At 32.0% G+C, this 14,171-nt stretch overlaps 1 long non-coding RNA gene across 3 annotated transcripts; it reads right to left on the reverse strand.

Annotated features, from left to right (window-relative positions):
* Positions 1–253: 253 nt before the first annotated feature.
* LOC106672978 lies at positions 254–12,987 on the reverse strand. Of its 3 annotated transcripts, XR_002910556.1 has the most exons (4): positions 12,746–12,987; positions 2,437–2,667; positions 2,260–2,377; positions 254–2,177 (listed from the first exon to the last, which is right to left on the reverse strand). It is a non-coding gene; the product is annotated as an uncharacterized LOC106672978 (long non-coding RNA). The 3 variants fall into 3 exon arrangements; XR_002910557.1 differs by having other exon boundaries at positions 254–2,368; XR_001341328.2 differs by having other exon boundaries at positions 254–2,377.
* Positions 12,988–14,171: the final 1,184 nt, after the last annotated feature.

The raw sequence follows: 14,171 nt of genomic DNA on the forward strand, positions 1-14,171 counted from the left end.
AATTTAGTCAAGAGGAGGAAATACAAGATATTGAAATGTTAATTAAATCTAATTATCTAATTAAAACAACTTTTATCTGTCTGTCATTTTTCCACTTTCCTTAGCAATTTACATTTTTTAAAACTTTTTTAGATAAATTATAAACGTTAAAAACCGCGATAATTTGATATTAACGTATTAATATATGAAAACATAAATGTATACAAATCAAGTTATATAGTTAATATGTGTGGTGTGTGTGAGTGCGCGCGCGCGCGTGTTCTTGTGTTATTTAATGAGATTGGGTTATTACAATTTTAAAAATAATGTTGTGTGTGAAAAGAACATTTTAACAACTAGTAAAACTGCAACTAATCGGCTAAATAAATGTCGAACAGAACAAATATCAATGTTGTTGTGTTGTGGTAACAGAAACGGGAGTTGAATTGGTTCAATGTTTAATCCGTAAATCTAAATTTGTAGAATAATGAGTTCGTTACCGAAGAACGTGCACATTAGGAACGACTCTGACCGATCGCCTTCCAACCTGGTAGCCCCAGGGCATGGCTTTCGAATTGGGAAGTTCCAGGCCGGCGAGGAAATCAACTCCTTGGCCACGAATTCTCCAGCCGGTGTGAACTTTACCGGTGGAAAAATGTCTCGTCAAGGGGTTCTATGGAAAGGTGGGGTAGAAAGTACTACTTTCGCTTCAACTGAAAGGGAAACTGGTGCCACGGCGCGTCAAGGTTGGACCGAGTGAGAGCAAAGAAGACACTTTCTTCTTTCATCGTTATAATAAATTAACCGGCCCAAAATTTCCTGCTGTTGAGTCATCATCTTTTATATAAAACTGTTGGAAAGCAAGACGGCCCGGGGTGCCTAATTTAAGACTTCAATCGAAAGACACTGTATCAAACTGATATCAGGAAGTAATTTATTTTTGGCATCGTCCAGTTCAAATTCAATTTAAAGAAACCATAATGAACGTAAGCATATGGTGTTTTTACAAGGTATAAAATATTCTCAAGTCGAGAGAAAGCGATGTATTCTTTCATTTGGAAATTTTACTAGACAACAGCTATTTGAAAATGCGAATGGGAAATTTCCTTTCGACACCGGAGAACGGAGTAAGCTTTCTTCGCCTGAGTTGAGCAACTCTTCCTCATCTAGTCAGTCCATCATCTTCAACACGTTTACTCAATCTCGACAGTCTAGTTTTTAACGATTAGATGTACTAATACTTTATGTCATGCGTTTATAATTGTCCATTAGATCGAAAGTAACAAGATATTTTCTGTCCTATCTCTGTTAAAAAATAGAAATCATTAACTTTAAACTATATATATAAATAAACGAATATTAAACTTTGAAGTAGATTGTCCCTTAACAAAATTTCTAAAATATCATACTTTAAAATTGGGGTCTAGATACCATCTAAAATACTAATCCGAAATGTTGTTCTAACCAAACTCTAGTTCATATTATAATGTTGCACTCGATGTAAAAAATACTTATCAGTAACATAAAAAATAAAAATCGTGGTTCCGCAGAAATTTAAATGTTCAAATTGTTACTGCATTAAGCTGTAATAAATAGTGTCAGATATTGTCTCATTTGGCATTTATTCAGAACAAACAATAATTCTTTTAAATTTTTTTATTGTATATAACTACTCTATTTGCTGTATATTTTTGTACCAATATCCATAAATAAAATAATTAAATACACGTTAAAAAGCCATTTTTTAACAAATGGAATCGAATAGAGTATATTTTTGCTGCTTAATTATTAAAAGAGAGATACAGGAGAACAATTTTTTTTTACGTTTACACATACTAAAATGAATTTTGCTTAGAGATGCAAGCTTGGCCAGAATTTTTTTTTTCTTTTGGCAAAGTCAAAGATAACCGATACAAAATGCTCAAAGTAAAAAAAGCTTAAACGTGTCCTTGAATGAACACTTGGGATGATGCCAAATTAACCAGGATTATCCCACTTTTGTGCAGACTTTAACCAAAGAGGACGCATGAGTTGTGGATTTTGGAATCTTGTGAACCCATGTCTGATAAAAAAACTCAAGTCATTTAAACATTGCATAACGGCTATCAAGTCAAAGTAAAATTGCTGCTTACTTGTTTGTCTTCACGTCATGTTCACAGTGCAACTCGCCTATTGACGGCCATACTAAGGAGTTTACGCTGGAAGCGAATGTGGCATGGTTGATGATAAAAATAAAAATTTTATATTAAGTTTAAAAAAACTTGTGAGAAATTAAAAAACCTGCTGTTTCGTTTGTCAATCTTCTCCGGAGTATTTTTCAACCTAAACGTTTAACTCTTTTGATGTAGTTTCTTTGTGTCTGAAGCCGATTAAATAGGTAAACCAGAAACTGTAATCTCTACAAAATTATTTAGGGCATAATTTAAATTTAATTACAAAATAAAATGCTATAAATACATGGGTAAGATGCTAATAGCTGTTTGGAGGGAGGGACAGTTAGGACTAGAGTGTCTCCTAACCATCCCTCACCAGCTGTCTCATGGGTCCGTCTATTCCTGCTATTTCCATGTCCAACCTGTTATTACAATTCAATTTTCATAGTATTTCCGTCATGCCTCACCCTGCTTATATCCCTGTCAACATGATGTTTTACTACGCCTTTTTCAGATTCACCACAGGTTCATCACCCTGCAAAATTAATGTCTTATTATTTCTTATAATTTCATATTTTCATATGCATATTAAGTAATATAATTTTTAAAAAAAATTTCAGACTTCTTTGACAACTTTATTTTTCCGGAGAGCGTATCATTACTTTAATTATTAAAATACCTAAATTTCTGTTATTTTTTACATTGCATAGTGATATATCTTGAGTCATGTTTTTTGATAGGTATACCAGCGTCCAGTTTGAAGGTGGATTTCTATTTTAAGAATTCTTACGCCTTTCCGTTAAAAGGTAGATAGCAATGTTAGAATTATTGTTACTGGCCCGTATGTGTTAATGACGAGAAGCTACCATGATAATGCTAAAAACTAATGGAATATTCATGAATTGAGTCACTAAGAGTCAAAGTTAACCGTCGAAATTTGTGAACATGTTTCATAACTTCTATAAACTGCCGATTTTATAAAGAGGTCACGTTTATTTCTGAGACATTACAACATTTAACAAACTTAAGGATCAAGTTTCGATAACTTCATACAAATTTGCTAGCATTTAAATTTATTTTGTCTGGGATCAAGTGGGATGGTTTGCTTGGATATATGGCTGCAATATATCGCACACTGATAGACAACAGAAAACAAAATTTAAAGAATGAAAAAAAGATCAGGCAGGACACAGACCCGTTTTCATATCCAGATCTTCTGATAGCCTTTCTATTAGAATGTCTTTTTCCCTTCTAAAGGCCACTAGACCCATCTATGGGATAAAAATGTAGCCTTTCAGGCTTTAATATATTAAACGCGGAAAAGTTTTAACTAGTTTAGTATTAATTTCAAGATAAACGTTTTATTAATGTGAATAATTGGGAAGCGTTAAAGGCTAAAATACGAATTTGAATGGAAAGCCTAATCAAAGGATTTACGGAAACGGAATTTTCACAGTTGTACTAAAGTTTTATGAATGAGTTTTGTTCATTTTCTTTATCATAAATGTAAGCTAACGACAAAAAGCCAACTTAGAGCTACAAAACGCAACAGTACTGTGGGGAACTGCCAAACCTTCCAAAATCTAACGTCTGCAATATTTTCAATCTAAAGCCCTCAGATCAATTATAAAAACATCGTATTATGTCTCCAATACTAACCGCCACGACGATTTTATAAATCTATTTATCTAAAAATTGATTCCTCAAAAGTGTACTCAGCTCATAACCTATCCCATTGCGTCAATAGTTTGTTTTTAAGCCTTGTACAACAGAACCCATCCCTAAAATCATAGAAGTGGACTCAAGCGTAAATGGCCAAGCGACCTTCTTTCTGAGGAATAATAAAATAAAATAAATAATAAAACTTGTTAACTAGTGAAGTGATGTGAAATGAGAGAATTACATTCAATTTACTACATTCAATATAAATAAACTATATAAATAACTATAATATATTATTAGTATTGTAATTACATGTTTTTTGAAATTGCAGATGGTAATTTAAAAAATATGTATATTAGTACTAGGAAATACATATTCTAAGTGTGTTACTAGGCAGAAGATATAAATTAAAATTACTTATTTAAACTGCACTATAAATCTTTAATAATAAAAAAGGACAAGCCATCAAATTTGGGCCTTGCAAAAATAATAAGACTTGAATAAAAGGAGATTCTCCATTAATGATTTATTTGAAAGCAATTGATTTGGACAAACGAATAGGACATTTCTCAAAATCAACCTCCAGTTCTTAATATTGATAAATCAATCATTCTGCTGGAAGCGTTGCCGGAGGAACCTGACTTAATGATATACCCGGCTATAGTTAATTTGCTTTGATTATCATACACCGATCGTCACATGACTGATATCATTAAATTCCAAATTTAAAAAAAGTACCCATTTTCGAGGTGTTGTTTACAGAAATTACTGAAATAATTTGATGTGAGAGGAAATAAAAATAAACAAAACAAACCTATAACAACATCAACTTCGAAGGATTATAATTAAATTTTAAATAGATAGAATGGCGTTTGTTTACTGCTTTTAAGGATAACAATTTTCTCCCCTTGCAATTTACTTCATGGAACAAATAAAATCGTTCTCAAAATTACATCACATAATCATGTTTTTCTTTATTTTTATTTAAAGCCACTTCTCAATGAAAAAAACCTTATTTACTAACCACCTGTATATTTTAAATTACATAACGCAAAAAGGGTAAAAATATTTACAATTCCAGACGTGAGAATTTTTTGGGGGTTTACCTCCCCTACAAGCCGTTTATGTCGGTAGATAAATTTCTGAACCTGCAGGATTTTTTCACACCAATCTGGATTTAATTTTTTTTCTAACCGTCCATTATTTCTTGCATTTCTAAATTTTGATCTTGATTAATAAATGGCCGCGAGATCTCCTAGGAAGTGATGATGATGATGACAGTGAAAGTGATAATGACACACGTATCAATTGAACAAACAATATTATTGTAACATTGGAGTAATACCAATGGGTGTTTTCTCCACTCTTCGTTTTATTTTTGTTTTGTTTTAAATTCCCTTTCTCACTGTTACTTATTACCTACTTTAAGGTAGTTGTAATGTACAACAAATTATATAAATAAAAAAAAGATTAATAAATCTGTCAAAGAGATGTTTCAACAGTAACAAAGCTTACATTATATTATCGGACTGTTTGAATCAGAAATGGGAATTTATTTGATTACGCTTATTTTTTGTTGAAAAAAGTGCAGTATTAAGACAATGAATAACCTAATGTTTTTGCCTAATCATTTAAGATTTATTTATTTTAAATCATCCAACATAAATTTCACTTATTTGTGCGTTATAAAATACAATTTGTTATTTTTAAAACAATATTAATAAAATGTATTTATTAGTTCACCATGACGTAAAAACCTGTTTTCTTAGTATGGAAAGCTATATGAAAATGAGGCTTAAGTTGCTTCTCAGTTTATTTTAAAGACTTCACACACAAAATAAGAACGCAATATGAAATAAAATAATTTTAATGGACAAATTATTCCAAACTGCGTATAGAATAAAACAAACATAACAGCATCGAGGTAAAATATAATCGCTTTCAATAAACGACCGAAATTCTGGTGTTCAGGACCAACTAACGTTCGATCCTTCAACAAAAACTTTCTAAGATTTCTTTTACTACTGTTGAATAACATTTTCGGTATTAAATTGTACAAGTCTAAAAACAAATAGTAAGAGTATCGTAAATCTATGTGATGGTTATGATCAGGTTATCAACATATAGTACACCAACATACAGAAAAATAAATATGCCTATTTTTCAATCTTAATTTTTGTAGCTGGCTTATGAAATAAGTCCGTGGAGTTTTTCCATAATTATCCCTCTTGTGTTTTACACATTGTTGATTTAGTCTTTATTGCTTGTAAACTCTAAAAATGGATTATTTAATCCATTTTTATTTGTTAAATTTTATTAAAATAACCTACGTTCAACAACGTGAGATTTCGCACTTAACATATCCCACAAAAATATTTCATCGCTTATAAGAGAAGCTGGATGTATTTGTCCGGATGATTATACGAGTTTCTCATGTATTTACAGATTTATTGAACCGTATCTCCATCCCTCTTAAATGTAATATAAACGACGAATTTTTATAAATGTTGGTAACTGTGAATAAAAGTCGAACTTTTCCAAAAATATTCAAAGAGATTTCAATATTCTGAAGAAAACGCAACGAGTCATGTTAAAAATTTCCAAAATTCTCCAGTTGCTTGAGGACTACAGAAAACTCATCGCGCAAAAACTTCAGAAGTTCTGGAAGGAGGTTGTTATAAAATTACATAGAATAAGTCATGTAGTGAAACAAAATTGTTCGTATACTGTTAATTAAATAAGTTTTCGAGTCCCTGAAATTTTCATTTAATTTACAACCAAAAAAAAACCCTATGGTCTTATTTTATGGTCTAATATGTTGTATGTATATACTACTATACTAAAGGTCTGTGCTTGCAACATTAAAAGAAACTTGCTCTCTAGATCTTAATGTTTTCGTAATTTCTACGCCAAAAGCGTGCATGCATAACTATGCAACTTTCGTACTCCAAGTGGTTTATGAGATGATTTTTGCAAGCTGTAAAAAGGTACATCCAGGTTATTAACATTTTAGTCGACGTTTTGTGATATTTACGTCTCAGCTTTATTTTCCTTGACCGTGACAATGCGGGTTCGTAAAAATGACAGAATCGTTCAGGTTTTTTTGCTGATTTAAGCGCAAGACGAAATTTCAAGAATAAGACGTGTGAGTTTGGAGAAAGTGTGGAAGAAAGTACGGGAGAAAGCCCACTTACGCATAGGGCCGGCAATCCTTATGTAAACTCACGCATTCAGCAGGAAGTGAATAAAGCGAGTTACACAATACACCTTCACGAGTATAGTGTTAAGAATCCAAGAACTCCATCTTACTTTTTATTACTATTACATATTTCTACCATTTTTACTATTCTTTAAACGGAATAAGGGTTGTAAAGACGGCAAGCGGGATAGACTATTTTTTTGTCCTACTTTAATCTTGAAGGCGAAAAGATAACGACTTATCTAGAAGGGGCGAAGGATCAATAGTAAAAAAAACTCCCCCGAGGTGATAACGGATGTGGGAAAATGTCACGGTCATTAATTGACGCTTTTACCAAATCCGTGGCCGTTTCGTGTCCCGAGTTGAAACCAATTTAGATTAAACCGATTGACATCTGCCGTCAGAACGAGCCGTTCAGAGCCAACCCGACGCAAGTGCTTACTTGGGTCAATTTTTTGGGGCATATGCTCCAGTGTGATGGTGCCCAGCTGCTCGAAAGTCACACACGAGAAATCCTCGAAGCCCTTATTAAGCTCTGGGGAAAAGCTGACGACGAGAAACAGAAGGTCGCACGGTTCAGTAGGAAAGACTCGGTTCATTGAATTTCATTTGGCAGAGTTTCAAAAAAGCAAGTTTTGTTTGGATGATATTGACAACACAGTATAATAATTTTTAAAAAGCTTTTTTTTTTAAATGTGATATGTATACTTTTTTATTGCAAATAGTATGTTAGGTGGTTACAGGGATCAAAATGTTCTGATTAGAGCTATCAATGAGAAAACAAATCAACTGAAAAATACGCTACATTGGTTATCCAAAAAGAGCTAAATACCTTTGAGCACCATTTGATCAATTCAAACATCATCTAGAAAGAACTGAAAAAATGTTTAAAAATTCGCTAAACATAATTGATATCAGTTTCCATATTACAATTTTGTAATAATTGAATAGAATGAATGGGTTGTTGATATCGTTCCACTATCAAGTCACAAGTTCACTATTTGAAACCATAAGGGTCAGAATTGTATGTAGCTGAGTTCGTATTTGATAACGGTGTGAATGTCCTAATGAAGGGGATATATTACTGAGAAGATTGCCGAAGGAACTGACTTTTGCTAATTGGCTTTACCCTAATTTTTTCATACAAAATCATAAAATTAAAGGTTTATATAAAATGTATTGAATACTTTAAACTATTGAGTACCGTACAAAATACTTAATTAAAAACTTGCCCTTTTACTTCATTAACTTTCTAAAAATAAGGAAAATTTTAATAAGCAAATAAAAATAGTCTACAAAATTGATGAAGATTAATGAGCGTTTTTTCCAAATTGCTTCTTCCTTAATTTTTGTAGAAAATGAAAACTAGTACTATAGCATATTGTTAAAAGTTATGTTAATAAAAGGATTTTCCGTAAAAAACCATTGATTGAATTTTTAATGATTTAGTTAATTTAATTTCAAAACAACAATCGTTTAAAATGCTAATATATTCTTTAGTAAATAACATTTGGTTTTCAATTAATTTATACTGGAACTTCGTTATTTCTTGAAAATATTTCCTTCAAAAACCTACAGCTATTAGAGATAATAAATTAAAACATTAGCTGATTGACGGAGTGATTAATCGATCTTGTCTTTTGTTCATTTAATATTTAATTGAGGTCATTAAATAACATTCAAACTTCGGCTTTATTGATGCCATGTTATGTAATTTCAGCAACATTTTCAAAATAATTTTCCACAGAAAAATGCTATTAAAAAAACATCTAACCAAATTGACTTTTTTTGTTCAATAGCATCATTCAAAAATAAGGTTCATTTTATAATTGAAGATTAATAAACCAACGTAAATTAATTTAAGTAATTTCTGTCTATAAATCTACAATTAGTAGATAAATAATTCCTGTATCGTAAATGAATGAACATACTGTACAAATAATTATTCTAATAACTTTAACTTACACCATGTTCTTACTAGTTCTGTTTAACAAACTACGAAAATGTCGATTTTCATTATGTTTATATAATATATTGTACGATACTGCTCTGTGTCTTACAAAGTCCGAAAGCTTAGCAAAGTAATCGCATTTTTATGTTATCAAACCCAGACCATAAACCAGATCCCCAAGTGCCTGGGGTCGAACAACATAAAAATAATGTAAAATATATAATTACTTTATATGCATGCACATAAATTACATAAAGTTACATCAATAAAACAGTATTGATTGAGTTTTATAAAAAAAAGGCCAACATTTTTTAAAAATTTAATCTAACTCAATAGATGAAAAGACAAACTAATGTAAATAATGAATTAGTAAAATAATTATCAAAATTACAAAACCATTGTATCTGGCCTCTCCCCGCTTTAAATAAACCGACAAAATGATCGCACCCCCTTAAATTTTAATGTGTTTTGGTTTTGCATACTATATTTTGCATACCAAAAATAGGTTTGGTTACAAAAATTAGACATTTTGAAAGAAAATGTTTGTTCTCTAATTCTGAGCGCAAACCACGTCTGTTATGTTCGTCTTAAATTTGTTCGATTGGATTCAAACTTGGACACCAAACACTCAATTCCAACCTCAATCAGGTTTTCATCCACAATACGTGCTCTATGAGCCCTGGCATTATCCTGCGTTAGCAAGAATCTTTCACTGATGTAGGGGGAAATGGCGCTACATGTTAGATTATGTGTGGTAAATACCTCTGTGGTGTTAAAGATCATCCTCGCAAAACAACTACGTCCATCTGAAGATTTGAGGCCAACTCTCACCTTTTCCACCAAAGAGAACTCGTCCTGAATCTTCCAATGTCCAATTCACTTGTTCCCGTGCGAAGTCTAGCATTTTCTGAACTGTGGTGAGAAGAGGTACACGAGTCGGTTGCTGGGCCTGAAGTTATTTTCATTGAGCCATCTTCTTGCCGTCGCCGGATGACGGATATATCTATCGTCCCTCTCGTCCATAGACCTAGGTCGACCCTGTCTTGGATTTCTAGTGTGAAGCCCTGTTTCTCTGAAGCGCTGAAGAATCCCAACGTGTAGAGTGATTTACACTCAGTCTCCTACCGACTTTGCGCTGACTGTATTTCCTGTCTCAAATAATGTTACCCTGACACTGTCATACTCACTCAAATGTCTGACTAAAGCCATTGAAAAGTTGAAGAATAAGAAAAATATCAAATCAAACTAACGAAGGAAAAAATATTAACTGATAGCGATCTTAGGCGCAACAGGAAGGGAATACTACTTTTTGTGCAAATGGGATGTAATGAGTCCGAAAGAAAAGAAAGAAAACAAACAAAGCATTATTTACTGTTTATTTGGTCTAGTATAGATCTTATCTGTAACTAATTTAGAAAGAAATGGATTTAATTTTAAACTGAATAAATTCAGTGGGGCGTTAAATTTGTCCATCGGTGTATGTAAAAACAAGTCACTGACCCTTTATTCAGTGCTGTTACAATCACGGAACCTACTAAATGAATAATTTATATGATGAAATAAACTTATTCGATGGCATGGATTTGTTGGGCCAACATGTGCGCCTGGAATTAAAACGAAGCGGCGGTTACGTGAAAAAATAATTCTTCGCCCCTTTAAGGAGAAGATTGTTCAATGGAAGGAGCGAAATTCTTAAAATGCCCGCGTCCTCGAGCCGACGGCAAAGGGGCGACTTTTGGATTTCTTAGCCATAATTATCCTCAATGTTGAAGCCGACTTTTAAAACCACGATCGAGCCTCGAATAGTTGAGCGTCATCCGCACCAGTCAGTCCCTTTGTATTTCCAACTGTGCTTATAAATCTCCCTGGAGGATCCTTAGTTCTCAGCCATTACCATAATCTCCTGGTTGAGTCACATTTCAGAGTAATTAACGGAAAAAGTCCGTTTCCACACTCACTAGATACCATCCCTTCTAAGGAAATAGAATTAGGATAATTGTCAGCCCATCTATCCAATAAATAAAGGCATAAATACACAATTCCAATCCCGATGTTTTCCGTTTAACAAACAGCTCTCGATGTACAAAATAATTTACTTTTCAAACTAATTGGCTCCAAGGAACATAATAATTAATTTATGCGATCACAATATTAGTTTGAAAACAGATATACTTTCTTGTTATAATTATTATTATTTTGTTAAACGACGCGTCAATGTCAATAAAATTAATTATTATTACGGAAATAACACATGCAGAATGTTAGATAAATCCTTAAATAATATTTTGATAAGTTTTCTTACGATTTTGAAGCTATTTTGCATTTGTCCCCTCAGAGGTTAGACCATTCGACTTGTAGTTACAGCGTTAGCGATGATGGTTCCAAACCCGGGGAAGATGGTTGAATTTTATTTTAGATTAATTTAAAAAAAATTGGAAAGTGGTTGGTTCGACTCGTGTGCAGTAATAAGACAAAAAGAATGAGTGAGAAGAAGAGAGAGGGGGAGAGAGAGAAATTATCAGAGAGAGAGAGAGAGAGAGAGAGAGAGAGACAGAGATGGGAGAGAGAGGAGAGAGAGAGAGAGATAGAGGAAGAGAATATCGGAGACAATTCGTATCTATTGGTGTGAAAAATGATAAATTATTAATTAAGGGCGCACCGATCTGTCTATAATATTTTTCGACCTAATATTACAAAAAAATCCATAAAAATCAGTGATCCTAGGTCAGTAAATCTCCCTTGTAAGTTAGGTACACATAATACCGTGCATAACAATTTACATAAACAACAAATATACTGAAAGACCAAAAATCAGGACTCCTGCATTTTGTTGTTTATGTCAAACTGTACAACACACATGAAGAGCAAAACTGGATCAAAAATTGTTAGTTCAATTTTAATCTATGTCTAAGTGAATTATCGGTGTTTCGGTGAATTTTCGTTCAAACCTTCATAATTAAATATTTTTTATTAAACTCATGAATTGCTGATATCGTATAATTTGGTTTGCAATAAAATATGTTTGTTGTAATTTATTTAAAGGTTGAAAATACATTTAGTTTTAAATAAACATTAAAATACATCCGGTGTCCGGTTTTTTTAATTTTTTTATTTATTTTTTGTTTATTTTGGAGTGTATAATTAGAATTAAAAGAAGATTATAACCTGGATTACTTTCGGTTCAAGGATTCTAACAAAGAACATACTGAAATTGGTTTTGTAGGAGTAACTGCAATATAATAAATACAGTACTGATATAAAAATATCGGTAAAGTATTTACAGCAATATTTATGCGGTACTTCAAACACATCAAAAGGTTTATTGTTAACCGAAATGTTTTTTGGAAAAAAATAAAAAAACTACCGCCCGTATATTTTTTGCTGGCTACAAGGCTAGTATGTATGAGAGCGTAACTTTGTTATATCCGGGGTCAATGCTTTAATACCCCTTTTTATTTCCTTTTATCTCAGGATCCAAGGTAAAATGGATAAAACCAATACTGAAATCACCTTACCAAATGAAATAAAGATTAATAAGTAGGAAGATTCTGTACTGTACCCTTCGCTTTATACACCAACAACCAAAACTGACGTTGGTTGCAAACGGTACTTATTCATATATATAACCACGGATGTAAATATACTTTGAAGACTTCCTTTGAGTGAGAGTGCAACGTTTATCTATAGATGGTTTGTTTTTATTTAGTTATTTTTGATAATCAAAACATCTCTTCGAATAAATTCAATTGAATACAACACAGGTGTAATTCTTAAAACAGATATAATCGTGTTTATACTTACAATTATAACATTCTTCCGCACTTGAATTGTCGATAGCCACGAAAGCGTTTTCTAATTACAGTGCCCAACGTTGTGGGCTAGACGCTCATCCCAGACGTGTAATTTATATAAAATACTACCACACCAAATGCAACGTCGTAAACGATCCAATTTCGTCGAATAGGTTTTTACTATGGCCATTGTGGCGTTGTCTGCCTCCCGAGTGTGGCGAACCTCTATGAATTGCGGTTATTACGATACTGTGTAAGAAACATATACTGAAAGAGGGGGTATACTATTGCTGTATGTTTCCTTTGATCTTCAATAGTGTGACGTTAAAAAAATATTCTCCACTTTTATCTATGACGACTATTTTCGTCGTTCAACATTTATACATTTCAATCTATATTTAAACGGTGTTCAAAAAAAGAGATAGCTCAACAAACTAACAAAATTGATATAGACAAGAGCTTACGTATAAAAATTTAACCTTGTAATTCCTTCTTTTTGATGTATTATCTTAGAAGCATATTTCCACTCTAAACATATATAAATATCATATAGAGCTACAGTTTGTTGACTGATTGACTTGCTCTTCACATAAATAAGATAAAACACAACGTACACACTTATAGCTTTATCAGATAGTGCTAAAGAAAACAAGGCGTGGTACGAGTTTTCCGTTTACCAATTGGGCTCGTAAAAGAGGCTTGAGTTGATTCAAAACTTACTGGCAATAAGTTCAATATTTGACACTTACCTTAACCTTAAATTATTTTATTTAATTATTTTTTTAATGTTATTTTCTCTGAAATAATTATTATATATTGTATAATATATAATTATATAATATAATATCGTTTATTTTTATATATCATAATTTTATATTAAACGACAAGCACTTAAGAAGAAAACACTCTGTTTCTTTGTGAAGCGTTCAATAAATAAATAAATGTTCATAAAATCTATGGAACTTTCATTACTCTTCTCGCGATGTAACTATTTTTGTCATAGAACAGGTCAATAATTATATAACAAAAATATAATAAATTTGTTATATAAATATAGCAAAACTATATTAACAACAAGAATTAAAGAATTAACCATATAAGTGCGGATTATGATGTCTTACTTTTACGATCGTTTATTCTTGTTTGTGTTATTTTTGAAATAAAATGAAAGAAACAAAGTTTTCATACATTTTAATGTACAGCTTTTAAACAAAACTTCAAATTCATCAAACGTAATTAATTTATTTTAAAACATAATATACTTTGAGTCAGCAGTCCAGGATGATGAGGTATAATAAAGCTGACAGTATCTAGAATACCTGTACAAATTATATTCAAATTTGGCTAATAATAATAATAATAATGGAGTCAGACTAGCAACAGTCTCAGCATGAGTATTGGCTCATCCTTATCCTTTTATTCTTCCATTCAAATAT

Source organism: Cimex lectularius, unplaced genomic scaffold (genome assembly GCF_000648675.2).
Source record: "Cimex lectularius strain Harlan isolate CLEC.00 unplaced genomic scaffold, Clec_2.1 scaffold182, whole genome shotgun sequence".
Lineage (NCBI taxonomy): Eukaryota > Metazoa > Arthropoda > Insecta > Hemiptera > Cimicidae > Cimex > Cimex lectularius.